The following is a 16,422-nucleotide window of genomic DNA, read 5'->3' on the forward strand; positions in this document are numbered from 1 at the left end:
CCTAATCCAACGTGGCGAGTGTCCTTACCGGAAGAGGAAGACACGCCGGGGACAAGTGCGTGCATCCCAGAGGGACAACATGTAAAGGGGCAGTAGGAGGGCAGCCGTCTGCAGGCCAAGGACGGAGGCCAGGGACAGAGCCTTCCCTCGCAGCCCTCCAAGAGAACTGACCCTGCCAGCACCTTGATCTTGGGCTTCCAGGCTCCAGAACTGTGAGAAATTGAATTTTATTATTCAAGTGACTCAGACTATGGCATGTTGCTACAGCAGCCCTAGAAAACTAACAGGTGCTCTCTATATGGGGGGGGGGGTTAGGTTAGTAAGGAAAAGAGCAAATGTGTGAGGCATGAGGAATGTCTTCAAGTATTTGAAAGGCTGGCAGGCAGAAAAAAATCCCAGTCGTTTTTTTTCCTAGAATGACTGTATTTCAGTTCAAAATAAGGAAGGTTCATCTCAGAATTCGTTAACTTTAAAGATACCCTCTGGTCTTGATATCCATGATCATTAAAAAAGATATTCCTCTTTAAAATGTTTAATTACAGACAGGACTAAGATTTGCCTTGTAGGAACTCAAAACACCTCCACAAGTGGATATAGTATTATAGGTGATGCCTTATGGGAAGTATCACCGTATGACAGACCAAGGTCAGACCCTGGAATTCAGACACTTCCGTTACATACCTCCTGGTCCCTGCCCATCTGCTTCTTCCTCCTCCACTGACTGACATGCAGGTTGGAGGACTTCCCAGGAAAAGAATCCAAACTTGTCCACTATTGGGGTTCACACATATACAGGCCAGGTGTGTGGGGGACAAGCAAGAGAAGACGCATCTCTAAGAAGAGAAAGACATTGTAGCCAGGGCCAAAGAGAGATGGGAAATGCTGGTCCCGATGGTTGTTGACCAAACCGAAGCAACACAGTGCCACTCACTGACCACGTGTGTGTCATGAGGAGAGGAAAAGTCATGTCACATCAGGAAAGCCGCCCTCCGGGACTCTGCGCAACTGGATCTGACGACAAAGTACTAGACCACTCTCAAAGAAGAAGGAGTATAGCAAAGGAACTATGCCATGCACCAATGTCACCCCTGAAGTGCTGGGTTACACTCGCAGATGAGCAGCAGTGTGTAATGGCATCTGGAGAGGACCAGCAGCAGCTCAGAGGTGAGGCTTGGCCCTGGAGGCAGAGGTCACACAACAGAGTGTTACGGACGGTGCAGGCTAAGCGACCACACCATTCACTGGTGGACGAGAGAATGGCGAGTGGCAGAGTGAGCCAATGCTCAAGGTCATTAGGCTTGGGACAAGCAAAGAACGGGGCTGGTGCGGTAGGGGCCCGGGTGGAACACGATGAACAGCACGGAGCAAAGGGTCAGAGACATGAATCCAACCTTGAAAGAATCCATAACAGCATAGGAGTTGTACCCCGAGTGCACGACTGTACTAAAAGGTTCAGGGGATGGCCCTGGCCAGTGTAGCTCAGTTGGCTGGAGTGTCATCCAAAAGGCTGCAGGTTCAAGCCCCGGTCAGGGCATGTATGTAGGTTGTGGTCTGATCCCGAGTAGGGGCATGTGGGAGAGGCAACTGATTGATCTCTCTCCCCGCCCCCACTCCTCTCTCTCCCAAATCAATAAGCATATCCTCAGGTGAGCATTAAAAAAGATATGGGGGATGTTAAAATGTGCCCACACAAATGGACAGCATGGAGCTCTGATTATGGAGTTTTAAATGTAACGTGTCCTTGCGTTGGTGTCCACAGCTGGTGAGGTCTGGGGACGCTGACTGTGTAAAAGCGCTACACGAGAACACGTTCTCTAAAGCATGTTTCAAAGCACACACTTGTAAAGCAACCCTGTAGACCACCATTAAGTCTGGGCACACTGCCAAATGGAACATGACAGAACAGCGGGGTCGAGATACATTCAAGGTCAGCCAGAGCATCTCCGCTCATCACCACTGATGGGCTCCCGGGAAAGCTCTGGCCCCGAAACCCGGATTCCCAGAGGAAAACTTGGTCTTCAAAGGCCTTCAGAAGCTCACAGCACCAGCTGTTATTGGGAAAAGAATGCACAGAAGAGGGGCCCCGAAATTCAGAGGGCCTCTGGAAGGCTGGCTTGGTTCAGAGGATTCAGGGCAAGCTGGGAGGAAAGGTACAGGTGCGGGGGGCAGGGGGCTGAGACCCTGGTCTCCTTCGGCCAGCAACTAACTCAGCGGCCCTACTCTCCACCCCTCTGTGTCTCGGCTTCTTCATTTCCAACGTACTGACGCCCAGGAATGTGAGGGTCCAATGAGAGAGTAGGTGTTTCTTGGAAAGGTCCAAGCTTACAGAAATAAAAGGTAGTATTTCTCAGGTGTGACGATCGGGGAGTACCAAGTCCCATCTGTTCATGGGACATTTACAGAGTGTTGACGCTCCATGGGTGGCTAGGCACTGGGGCAGATGGAGAAACCGTAATCCTTTGTAATCTCCTCACAGAGACTCTCATGAAAGAAACCGTAGTACAAAGAGAGAGTTCCTGTACCAGAAATAAGTATAATGGATGAGAAATACAAAAAGGCGACATACAAAGGTTTGCTATAGCAATACGGAAACCAATGTAAACAACGTAATAGTCCAATAATAAAGGGCTACTTGAATAAATTATAGAACATTTATATGATAGAAAACTGAACAGCCACTGAATGTTTTTATGAAGAAATTTTAATGCTATGAAGATGTGTTCATGACAATGCTAAATGAAAACGTGGTATATTGAACAGGATACGTGGAATAAGATCAATTCTGCTAAAGTAAAACTCACAAAACTCCCTCTTCTGGGCCTGATAATTACTGTACCGCACAAGCCTTGCCCTTGTTAATAATTAGGAAACCGAACAAAACATAAAAAATTCAGACATTGGCCTAGAGACAACACAGGAAATGAGGCAGGAAATGCAATGAGCCCAATATAAAAAGTGAATTGTATTTTTATACACAATTGACAATGAACCTTGATCTACATTGCGTATACAGAGCAATGAAAAATTGACAAATGCAATGAAAAATTGATGACTGCAATTAAAAATACAGCTGCCAGGAGCATAGAGGCACGCGTGACTTAGGATCAATCTAACAAGCTACGCACTAAACACATATCATGAGTGACACACTGGCTGCAACGGCGAATACACTGGCAGAAACGCATCCAGCTGCGCCCGACAACTTGACTTCCGCAGACGTGCATGTGGAGAAGGCAGAAAGGCGCTTCCTGAAGACAGAATACTGACGCTGTCATTTAGAGGACAAGGCTTCTTTGTCCTCAAATTCTTGACTGAAACACTCAGAAAGGGTCCACTCCAGCCTGGGATTTCAGTGCATCACTAATGGAGGGACATCTGATTAAGAACTTTCCAAAGGACCCACTTGGAGTGGCTGAGCTCACCTCTGCCCATGGCCACTGTCACGTTGGTGAGCTCTGAAGCCCGCCGTGGACAAACAGTAATAACCCTTGGCCAGCAGCACGGCTCCAGAAGCAGTCTCTGGCTGGGTGCTGGGTCTCACTGGTGACTCCATACCACCTGTTTTCCCAGAATCACGCCTCGCCTCAAGGCTTTCATGCATTCATTAGTAATAAACGCATGCAGCCAAAATCAGCAAGCTGTGTCCTGCCTCTTAGGGACCACGGCTTTGCTAAAATAAACCAAATACCGTTTTTGCTTATATTGCAATTGTCTGTATACATAGAAGTTTTCTTTCAGCCTTTCCTTTGAACATAACATTTCAAGGCTATAACTTGAATATAAGATTTCTAGTCTTGGACCCTTTTCCGTTTTGTACAGTTACACATTTTCTTCATACTATGTGTTTTTCTTTTAACAGCCTGGGTTCCTCATTGGCTGGCTCTAACAGCTCCTCTACTGTATTAACTTTATTCCTAAACCATCTAATATTGGGATGACATAGCAACGCCCCGGTTTGCAGTAACCCTTTGCCTAGAACCCACATCTACTTTACAGAATTTTTTCACGACTCATCTCTTTAATCCCGAGAAAGTCAATATCCTCCAAAAACTCTCCACCAAACCTACTGTTATTTAGTCCCCATAAAAACAGTGCTTCTCAAACTGCAATGGGCTCCTGAATCACCCCGTAATCTTGGTAACCGATTCAGTAAACCGGAAGGGAGGCATCTTAGGTTCGAGAGCTCCCGAGATGCTCAGGCTGCCACTCTGGACCGCACTTGGTGTAGCGAGGCTTAACAAGAGCTTCTAGACTTGGGCTTCCGTCTTTCCTCACCTATACACCTTCGGGGCACAGCCGTCTCTTCCCTTCAGAACCATTTTATTCCCTTGACCGTAACTAAGAGATTCCTCAGGCTAAACTGATCTAAATTACATTCTTAATTCTCACTAGTAAGCTGGCATGCTCAAACCTTCTTTGCATCTTCCTTATCTTTCATAGTCTTTCACGGTCCTATTCCTAGTGTAGTATGCTTTCACATAGCACCTTCTTTTTCTGTGTTAGAGCTCCCAAATCCACGCCCATTCATCTACTGGGTCTTTTTTTTTTAAGGTAAAATTTTCCTCTCTGAGTTCCTAATTATGGTTCCAGATGAGAAAATCCAATTACCCTCCTCTCTTCCATATTATTTATAGATAGACAGATAAATAGATTGAGAGACAGAGATACATGGGTATAGATATATGCACGTATACACACTGACCAGCTTAAGAAAAATAAAACTCCAAAGGCCACCAAACCTTCAGAAGGCAAACACATCAGATACAGTTCTACTGAGCTGAAAACCCAATGGCACAAAACAGTAGAAAAATTAAAAAGTAGTTATCGTGTTATGTCTAAATGCTCTCACTATTTCAATCGTTCTGTGAACCGGGCTCTGTTCCACAAAGAAAATCTTCCAGGGAGCCCACTGTCTTACACCAACCTCAACCCCTTCGCTCTCCTTCATCAGTTTGCCGTCGCCTCCTTGTTCCTCCTGGAGCTCTGCCTGCAGGGCTTTGCATGACCACAGGGTCACCCTGAGGTGCCCTGTTTGCTATTTTGGAAATTAACTCCAGGCCACACGTGGCTTCCCTTTGATGTTACCCGACTTTGTCTCCAAGAAACAGTTGGAGTGAATTTCCATATGCACTCCTAAAACTTGGTATGTTTATACCTCCCCTTTCCACTTCCACTCACATGGAGCAGCCATTACCCAAATTCTATGAACTTTGCAGCTCAAGATCTCTACGTATCATAGGCTTGAAACTCACAATTCGTCTCTTCCCTAGTCCCCATCATTTTTATCTGTGTAAGCAACGTATCAAGCTCTACCCCTATAATTGTTTCTTATTATCTCACAGTCCACTGATTTTCAACATGTCCAGTCATTTTGAATGAGGATGTCTACTATCCAGGCACGTAGCTGAGAATTCCATGAGTACCCCCACTCTCCTCTGATGCGCTGTCTCTCCTACCCAGCCACCAATGGAAGCACACGGTATATATGGTAATAGTATGCATAGTGTTGCCACAGTATGCCCTGGTATAGAAATCCCATCTCTCTGATGAAATTGCAAAACAACCTACATGGTTACTATGTGTCTGTCCGTTTGGGCTGCTTTATCAGAATACTGTAGATTGGGTCATCTCTCCCCTGTTTCTTCTTGTGAAGGGCACTAATCCCATCCACAAGGACTCCACCCTCATGACCCTAAAGGCCCCGTTTCCTAACACGATCACATGGGGGGTTAGGATTTCAACATATGAATTTTGGGAATGACACAAACATTCAGTCCATAACACTATGTTTTAAACACATGACAAAAAAAAAGAAAAAAAGAATAAGAAACAAACCTGATAGACAGAGATATAAATTTCTAGTTCAAGCGCACTACAACAAGAAGGTAGAAATATTTCAATCCATACTGTTTTAGAATACTCCATTATTACCTTTAGGATTAAAAAAAAAAGTCAGCAATTTTCCTAAATTGTATTCCGAATGTCTCACTTGGCCAATCACCGTGACTGTCATGCACGTCTTCACCCTGGTCACATCCCACACTCTTCCTGCAATGAGACAAAAGAGCAACCCCTGGACTTGACCAGGAAGAAGCTGGGAAACCCCACAGAGATAAAGGGGTTGGTGCCACCCTTTTCCTGAGACTCAAGTCCAAGGTCCCAAGTGCAGAGGACACACAGCAAATGCAAGTTTGCTCAAACATCAATACACAAGGGCCCGAGTAGAAGGAGGAAGAGAGAAGTGAGCAGAGGCATACTGCATCCCGGGCAGTGCCCGCGCGCAGGCTCAAAGGGAAATTTCCAGGTGGCGGGCTGAGCGGGCCCAGAACAAATGAGAAACCTCATGGGCAGAAAGGACAAGCAGAAGCCGGGCAAGAGAAGCCAGACTCCCCTCCGCTTCCGAAGCCCGAGGCAGCCAAACAGCCTGTGGGGGCAGGTGGAGAGAGGGCGGGCCTGTCTGAGCCAGCGCCCGGACCCCCTGGCTGGGCCACGAGGGAGCCCAGGGACCCCGGAACTGCGGCTCTCACCCACACCCCTCCCTGTCGGGCTCCAGCAGAGGACGGCGGCGGACTATTCACTCTCAGCCCGCCCCGATGGCAGGCAGGGAGGCTGTCACCTCCTTGGGACCTGTTCTGGAGCAGGGCTCCAGCAGCGAGGGACCTACATGGCTAAGGATTTTACGTAATATTCCCCATGGCGTCTTTCTCAGCATTCCCGACTGCAAGTCTTTTCTTATAGGTAAGCTCTGCCCCAAGGGACTTAAGCCACGAGCCACTCTACCTTACAATGCAGTCCTTAGGAGTGAGCCCACAGGTCACAGAAAACTCCTTTTATCTCTCATCCCACCTGATAGATTTGCCCAGGCGTTTGGGGTGCCTCCTGTCTCTCTCTCTGGTTCTTAAGGTTAGGTGTCCCTCCCACTGGCCAGCCAAGGGCACTCACATACCCTTCTCACCAGTGGTGCCGTATGCCTGTTTCTGCCCATGACCCCCAGAACCCCTGTTCTGTACACCAGGCACCCTTAGGCATGCGACAGCCCAACCGAAGGGCCCCACAGATCTGCTCTCGGCCGCACAGCCTCCCTGGACCACCAGAGTCCGTCCGATCACCAGAGTCACACAAGCCAAGCCCAGGCCGACCACACACGTGCACAACTGTGCATGGGGTTTACGTAACAGAAACGGCTGGGACTTAAGAGCTGTCTGCCTCGCGCCACCCCAAGCCCGAGCCAAGGTTTATTTTATATTCCAAAATGACCGTAAACTCTCTCAAACTCATTTCTGGCTCTCTCATCCATGGAATCTCAATAACAGAAAGAGAACATCGCTCCATCATCACCGATTATTTCTTTATGGGGGCTCTTACATAATAATCGCAGCCTATTTTTTTTTTTTGCTGCAAACCTTCCTTTTATAAGACTATTAAAAAATCAGCTAACATTACCATAAATGTACTTAATTTTTTTGCCTTTATGGGTTAATAAATCAGGAGGCCCACTGATTTTTTTACCAGTCATAGGAAAAGACATGTTTTGGTGGAGCTGGATTCCAACCAGTTCACAAATGAAAACAGCAGTGAAGATATAAGCTCTAGCCCTGGCTGGGTAGCTCAGTTGGTTAGAGCATCGTCCCAATATGCCAAGGTTGTGGGTTCAATCCCCAGTCAGGATCCACAGGAGAATCAACCAATGAACGCATAAATAAGTGGAACAACAAATTGATGTTTCTCTCTCTCTCCCCCCCCTCCCTCCTTTCCTTTACTCCTCTAAAGTGAATAAATAAAAATTTTTAAAAAGGTATAGCTCTAAGCAACATCCCAGGCAGAAACACAGCAAAGCTATAACAGGCCTTCTAAAATTAGAAGAGAAATAATATCTTTAATATTGCTGAGATGTCGTTGCCATTCTGCAGACATATTGGTGCTGAATGAGTAAGGGAGTCAAGACGAAGAATGGGGAAGAAGTGAAGACGTCAACAAGAAGAGAGGGGCCTAAAAGGCCGCATGTGAGTAGCAAGATCTCCAAGCCTGACAATCACTGGTCTCAAACCAAACACAGCCTCATCTGGGGTCCAGACTCACAACATAAAGAACACCGATTTAAATCAACAAAGTTTTGATTATTCGAGTGGTGAAAACTACCAAAGTAAACACACGTGGCATTTATAATCAGGCCCCATGGTAACTTACGGGCTACAGACGTAATGTTAACCTTCCACGTGTTGTCACGTTTGACATTTAATGACATCATCTTACTCCTCCCATTAATGCTGGCATCATGGTGGTTTAACATAAATTGAAGAAGAAATCACCATCAGCACTTACACCCAAATGTTCCATTTTGCTTTTCGAAGGAAGAACAGGCGTTTCTTTAATGTTCTGTGGTGCAGCCACGGATACTCCTCAGGCTACAATAATACCTCAGAACACCGGGTTACACTCCAACCAGAAAGTTTTTGCAATGGGCAAAAATAGTCAGAGAGCTAAAATAGGCTTAATTCTTTTTTAAAAAACGCATAAAGAAGATAAAGCCGTGGGGTGGGGGGTGGCAAAAACCCTCCCTTGCTTGAATTTTGCTCTTCTGAGGTGGAAGGCAGCTCGGAAGAAAATAATACTCCTTACAACGACTCTTGAAAAAGTCAGTTAAACTGCTGCAGGCACAGACGGACATGGCTTTCAATAATTTTTCAATATGCAGTTCTTTGCTATTTAATGTCATATAAGGTAAGGATTTGATAGCTCCTACTTCAGCTTTACTGAACATCCCTGGGTTATCTTCCCACTGGCAGGTTTGTAAGAAGCATTTCAGATACGGTCCCTCTCTTTCACTTCATCACATGTTCAGAGATCGCCCCTATGAGAGCACCGAGTGAAGTGGCAGTTTAAAAGTCACCGACAGTGCCCTGACTGGTGAGGCTCAGTGGGCTGGGCATCATCCTGCACACCGAAAGGGCACCAGTTCGACTCCCGTTCAGGGCCCATGCCCGGGTTCGGCCTGAAGATTTGGGCAGAGGCACACTCGGAGAGCATGGGTCGCCCACGGCCTTCCCACCTGCCCTGTGGGTCTCTTCCGGAGTTACATCCTCTCATAAGAAACCGGTGATCTGGTAGGTGACACGTTTTTCTGAGTTCTGAGAGCTGCTGCAGCAAGTTTAATGGAACCCAAGGAGGGAGGAAGGCTCTGGCTACAGACAGTGCCGCAGAAGCAGAGGTTGTACTTTCAATGGGTGTCTGAAGGGGGAGCCAGTCTCGTGGAGCCGCGCCCTCAGGCTGCGGGATCTGACATTAATTACCTCCAAGCAGACCTCGTGGGAGCGGAGCTGAATCTCGCAACACCCAACTGTGGTCGAAGAAGAGCTTAAAGCGCCGAAAGAACCCACACATCAGAATTGGTGTTAGAATCATAATGCCAATAAATATTTATCTTTCTTTATTTTATCTTTGCCAATAACTTTTTTGACCAAATAAATGAAAGAATGAATGGTGTGATGAACACCCTTGAAGAATATTTGTATGCATGTCTATCCATTTCCTTCAAATAAATTTATGAAAGAAGACAATTCCAGGCGAAAGTGTATTAACAGTACTAATTCTTTAGATGTAGGTTGCCAAATTATTAGAGAAAGGGGTTTTTACCATTTACAAGTTTTACTCTTGATGTGCATCTACTTGATTGTTAGTTAAATGAGCCGTTTTTGTGTGTTTATGGCACATTAATATCTCAGAGGAGATAATTAGGGAAAAGTTGGGACCACATTTGCTCCTTTCCTCAGGCTCTAATGTGCTACAAAAGTAGATTCCATTAAGAAACAAAAATTAGCAGAAAGGATACCAAATGTAGCAAAGGGCTTCATTAACTAAGTGAACTGGGTATTACCAAGAATTTGGAAGCAAAGTCTAATAACAAACAGTTATGCTAATAATGAACCTGAGCCTTTATCTATGTCTATCTGTATAGTTATCTGTATCTACATCTGTTGCTTTTTCTACCTTTTTTCTTTCTTCTACGATTTTCTCCTCTTCTTACTTTGTACTTCGGTTTGCTTATTTGTTCTACTGTAATGCAACCGGCAGTAGGATGGGCCACATAAGGGCTAAACTCTGAAGACTACAATCTCCTTTTTTTTTTTTTAGGAAACGTTCCAACTATCTACAGCTATGAAATCCACTACTCCTAAACTTCGCGGCATTAAGCAGTAAAGCTCTCTCTCTTTCTCCCTCTCTTCCTCTATCTAAAAATAAATAATTTTTTTAAAGAGCTCTGGCTGGTGTAGCTCAGTGGCTTGAGCATGAGTCTGCAAACCAAAGGGTTGCCAGTTTGATTCCCAGTCAGGGCATATGCCTGGGTTGCAAGCCAGGTCCCCAGTAGGGGGCGCATGAGAGACAACCACACAGTCTTCTTTCTCTCCCTCTATTTCTCCTTCCCTTCCGCTCTTTCCAAAAACCCATAAATAAAATCTTTACTAAAAGAAAAAAGGATGTTTAAAAGAAGAAAAAGAAAAAGAAACCAAAGACTCAGAAACCTGTGACCCTCTCCATTTACCTGCCTAAAGGAATTCGAATAGAAAAACCTGCTTAAAGAGGAAGAATCACTGCCTGGCTGGTGTAGCTCAGTGGATTGAGCGCCGGCTGTGAACCAAAGTGTCGCAGGTTCGATTCCCAGTCAGGGCACATGCCTGGGTTGCAGGCCACAGCCCCCAGCAACTGCACATTGATGTTTCTCTCTCTCTTTCTTTCTCCCTTCCTTCCCTCTCTAAAAATAAATAAAAATAAAGTCTTTTAAAAAAAAGAGGGAGCATCACCTTAGCATCATAATATGAACTCAACATGGCAGCCATGAACAATCTAGCATAGCCTGTTCATCGACCTTCCCTCAGTGCTCACAGTTTCTGAGTGGCCAGGAAAGAATTTGATTCCCATACATTTACTCCTTCTCATCCACCTCTGGTGTCTCAGACCCTTTCTCCTTTGTCCAAAATGGCATAAGCCTGCACTGCCCCATAAGTCTTTGGTTCTCATATTCTTACGGCACCACTGCGTCTGTCCCGTGTTAATTTGACTATAAGCTCAGACAGAAGAACTTAGAAAGGTGGGAGGAAATAATGATGTTTTGTGCCTCCACAGGTACCTCTCAGAATGTATTACTTAAATCACCAGTCTTTAAAATAAAGCTCTGTCAAAAGCAACTGGTTTCTCTTCAACTGATTTATTTTAGGAGCTTATCTTGGGAAAAAAAATGGACATATAAGGGTGTCAACCCTGGCTGGCGTAGCTCAGTGGATTGAGCTCGGGCTGCGAACCAAAGGGTTGCAGGTTCGATTCCCAGTCAGGGTACATGCTTGGGTTGCAGGCCATGACCCCCAGCAACCCCACATTGATGTTTCTCTCTCTCTCTCTCTTTCTCCATCCCTTCCCTCTCTAAAAATAAATAAAATAAAATCTTTTTTTAAAAAAAGGGTGTCAACAAGTGAGTACCCTTCAAGAGCCTGTTAAACTGCAACATGCATGAGGAGCCCCGTCCTGGACTCTGCGACTCACAGGCCCACTTAGGAGTCCTCATTCCAGAACAGAGCCAGAATGTTCAGCACCTTTGCAGGGCAGACAGACTAGCTCCCAGCGTTCACGAGGTGGGGGGGGTTCCTGTCAAATCCCCGCCCCCACCTGTGGAAGCACTCCTTGTACTGTAACATCTAGAACTAAACTCCAAGCTCGCCCCAGAGTGATCTCGTAGCTCGAGTTCACTTTTAAGCATCCATGTTTATTCATCTCTGCTTTAGAAATTTACATCTCTAAAACATACCATTTGACTACTTGGGGAAAAGGCGGTTTCCCCCTAGAAAAAAATAATGTTCTTTAGGTTTTCATTTTTCACACAGACTTTTTTAAAAACTTCGTTTTTATAATTAATCTGAATTTTAAAAATTTTTTACTGCTAAAATGCAAAGTAAAATGTGATTTGAAATTTGAAAAATTAACATTTAATATGAAATTAAACTGATATTTTAAAGCTATTCCCCTTAAAAAAAAACTACAGAGTCTGTGCTTTTTATTCTGTTCTAAGGAGGCCAGAACAATGGGGAAATGGGTTTATTTGTAACAAGAAAATTTAATTAGGCATCAGGAGGGCTTTTCTAAATAAAGATGTATTTCTAAGAGCAGCTGTGAGGGGCATATATTTTTAATACGTTTGTGACTTTATTGTATTCCACCGACACCACGGGAAGGTTCTGGGCATCACCTCTGGATCCTGTGATTTCACGTAATGGACCAGAGAAAGAGAGACTTACCATCTGAGCTGGCAACTGCAAATGCCATCGTCTGACCTGGAGATGACAGACAAGGTGAAGGCCACTGTCTCTCAGCTTGCACAGTTCAAGCACCTCCACGTCCAAACGCCAATCAGTCTGCCGAGAAACTGCTACCCTTCCCCCTCGGAGCCCAGCGCATCCAAGCAGAGTGACGGCATCATAAAAGACCCGCAAACACAACCATAGGCGTCGAAAATGTACGAGGCTTTAAAAAAAAACACCCACAATAGTGGAGAAACAAATATGTAGCACCTGCTTGAGACAGTACAAATGTTCTCGTTTTTCTTCTCGGGAACCCAAGGGAAGGGTGGTTACCACGCTTCTGAAAGAGTAAAGCGCTGGTGGGCAGCGGGAAGCGGCACCCTCGGCAAGCGCCCGTTTCCCAGAAGGAGCAGCCTGCCCCTCCAGTCCATGCTTCTCCCCTGACAACCGAGCTCCTGAGAAGAGCTGGTGTCTAGAAATTCTTGTGATCCCTCCTCACTTACAGATCTTAAAACTCAAAATTTTGTTTCTGGTTCAGAAACGCTCTGAGGACAGCAGACCACTGCCGTTTAGCGATTTCATAGACTGGGTCTAAATTTTGACAAGCAACCCTGAAACTCAATCAAGTGTGATGGCTGTAAACTTTGAGACACAAATCGGAATCAGGGGTGCTGGGCAGGAGTGAGCAAGGCTAGCGGGCCAGCTGGCCTCTACACTTCAGGGCGCCTTTGCTATGACCCCCAACTCTTTTTAGGAAGGTGCTGCGCTAGAAAGATCCTTCCTTGTGAGAATGACAGTCCTTTCACTGTGGAGATAATGACAGTCAATAAAATACTAAATCACCCATGTGGACTTCCACCCCTTGTTGGTAACTATCCCAAGCTACAGACATAAATATTCATGTAATGATCAGTCCATTCACCTAATATCCTACTTGGCTTGGACAAGTAATCTTGGAATTACATTCAGGCAAAGATCATATGATGTCTCTTTCTCCTTCAAAGAAGCCCATTGGCTGAAACAACACAAGTCTCAATGTAATCATCAGTCTACTCTGCTCATACAAAAAAGGAAATGTCTTTCTAGATTAATAGCACAAACAACCTCCCAAAAGTTTTACCCTGAAGTCCATTTACCTTCTTATGTTTAGTGTGAAACAGGTAAGCGAGAGATTCAGAATAGGTGTGGGGCGAGGTAGTGGCCTGTTTATTTTAGCGGGAATCAAAGCTAATGTACGGAAATAAGAAGTCACTGTTCTCGACCCATGAAAGACATTGAACTTCGCTTTTAAGTAATTTTATCAATGAAAAAAAAATTTAATCCATTTTTATTGTTGACCAGCAGCTCTACAGAAATAGTTTGTCAAGTTCCTAAGTAAAGGAAATGCATGTTCATTCTCACCAGCCTTTCCCTATGTGAGCAAACAAAAATAGCCAAGTGTATTATGTGTCAAGGTCTTAATCAAAAATCCAGAGACCCTAAAAGTTGCCACACTGGCAAGTTTCTCATCTTGCTCTGTGCACGAGAAGCACACCCTCCAGTGCTGCCTGTAAACACGGGAAAGAGATAAAAGACTAAACTCAGGTGAACACTCCCCCATCCCCAGTAGTGCGTCTGGACCTCCAAGCCTTGTTGCCTGCCTATCTCCTCAACGCTCAGATTCTCCCCACCTCTCGACTTCCTTTCCTTGACCTCAGCACCAAGGCTTGGATAGTTATTCTAAACCCAGTATAAGACCGGGGGAAGTGACGTATCCAAATAGAAAAAAAGGGATCCTAAAAAATCAGAAAGGCAACTTTATGCAAGCCGTAGAAAGCAAGGCCTGCCTTTCAAATGCTCCCTGTGTGTGTGGGGTTCATGGCTGATGCTCCAACAGTACTAACGCCAATCCATCAGCTTTATTGTATCCAACCCACATGGCCCCTGGTCATCTCCTTTTCTTTCATCTTTCTTTACACTCAGAGGATATATAAGCACCCTATCCATCTTTGGTTGTGTTCAAGAAAACAGGTAGAATGATAGTAAAACATTTCTTTCACAAGCCACTTAAGCAAAGCCCTAGGAATGGTTATCTGGCCATCACTCTGTTTTTTGTAACATTTCCTAGAGTGAAAAGAGCTACAATTATAATGATGATTCATTTTCTTGGTTTACAGGATACCCCTATGAATAAGTGCCCACTAGGCCTACGTTCATGGTCTAAGTAGGGAGTTAGAAGGACGAGAAAGCCAGAAGTGCCTGGCTTCTTGCTGGGAGCCCAGCAGGCATTCAGGCTGACCGTACTTGGGAAGAAGCATCTTGAAATGAGGGCTGGGAGACGCCAGAGACAAATGCACACTCTCCCCACTTTCACACAGCTGAAATGCCACCCCAGAAGTGTGTCCCCCTTAGAGTGCTTCACGCCCTCAAGCATCTCAATGTCTATCTCACCATAGTTCCTTCTCTTTTCACCCAGCTCTTTTGGTTCTGCTTGGAGATGTTTCGTTAGCACACATAGGCTGGTGATCTCTGGTGGGGGAGGGAGGTCTTTAACCACTAACAATATTTTATAATACTTATGGAACAGCATGGAGCAGACCAATATCCACGTTCTAGGGTCCCAGAAGGAGACGAGAGAGAGAGGAGGCAGAGACAGAAGAGAACAGACAAAGAAAGGAGCAGAAAGCTCATCTAAATAAGTAATAGCCAAAAAACTCCCCTAACGTAGGAAAAGGAATAGTCATCCAGATCCAGGAAGCCCTGAGAGTTCTAAATAAAATGTGTCAAAAGAGATCCACCCCAAGACACACTGTAATTGTCAAAAGTTCTCACAAGGAAAGAGTTTTAAAAGCAGCAAGAAACAAGCAACATAGTATATGTAAGGAACCCACCCTAAGACTAACAGCAGACTTTTCAGCAGAAACTTGATGGACAAGAAGTGAGTGGCACCATATATTCAAAGTGCTAAAATACAGGGTGGAGAAAAAGTGGGTTTACAGTTGTTCATACGGAAAAAAAATAAAATAATTAATAATGCAAGAATAAATTGTTTCATGTACTCACAACTGTAAGCCTACTTTTGCCTTACCCTGTAAACAAATGAGAAAAAAAAAAACCCCTGCCAATCAAGAACACTCTACCCAGCGAAGTTGTCCTTCAGAACTGGAGGAGACATGAAGAGTTTTCCAGACAAGCAAAAGCTAAAGGAATTCATTACCATTAAACCAGCCCTCCAACAAATGTTGAAGGGGCTCTTCAAGCTCCAATAAAAGGATGCTAACTAATAACAGGAAGACCTATGAACGTGTAAAACTTACAGGTAAAAGTAAATACACAGTTAAATGCAGAATATTCTAATGTTGCAGTAGTGGAGGGCAAATTAGTTATTAGTCTAGCATGAAGATTAAAAGGCAAAAGAAATAAAAATAACCATAACTACAATAATTTATTAATGATACATAAAGTGAAAATGTAAATAGTCACATCAAAAACATAAAACGCTGCAGGGGAAATAAAAATATACAACTTTAGTACAAGTTCAAACTTAAGTTGATATTAGCTTAAAATACACTGTTATAAATATAACATATTTTGCCCTGGCTGGTGCAGCTGAGTGGATTGACTGCTGGACTGCAAAGCAAAGGGTCGTTGTTTTGATTCCCAGTCAGGGCACACGCCTGGGCTGCGGGCCGATCCCCAGTGTGGGGCACACAGGGAGCAACCATGCATTGGTGTTTCCCTCCTTCTCTTTCTCCCTCCCTTCCCCTCTCTCTAAAAATAAATAAATAAAATCTTATATATATATATATATATATATATATATATATATATATATAACATTTTTATTTGCCTCATGGTAACCACAAAGCAAAAACATGTAATATATGCACAAAAGATTAAGAGAAAGGAATCTAAACAGACCGCCACAAAAAGAATGAAGTCACAAGTGAGGAAGCAAAAGAAAGAGAAGCAAATTAATCTCAAAAAAGTCTGAAAACAATGAACAAAATTGAAATAGTAAGTCCACATCTAACAATAATTATCACTCTGAATGTGAATGGACTGTATTCTCTAATCAATGGATACAGAGTGGATGGTGGATTAAAAAAGAGATAGAGATATGGTCCACAAGAGACTCGCTGCAGATTCAAGCACA

At 44.5% G+C, this 16,422-nt stretch overlaps 1 protein-coding gene across 1 annotated transcript in view; it reads right to left on the reverse strand.

Moving 5' to 3' along the window:
* The window catches only part of PLD5 (phospholipase D family member 5), a 213,332-nt gene that overhangs the window by 181,147 nt on the left and 15,763 nt on the right, over nucleotides 1–16,422 (reverse strand). The window lies entirely within an intron of this gene.

Source organism: Phyllostomus hastatus, unplaced genomic scaffold (assembly GCF_019186645.2).
Source record: "Phyllostomus hastatus isolate PE091 unplaced genomic scaffold, TTU_PhHast_1.1 phas_contig_148, whole genome shotgun sequence".
NCBI lineage: Eukaryota > Metazoa > Chordata > Mammalia > Chiroptera > Phyllostomidae > Phyllostomus > Phyllostomus hastatus.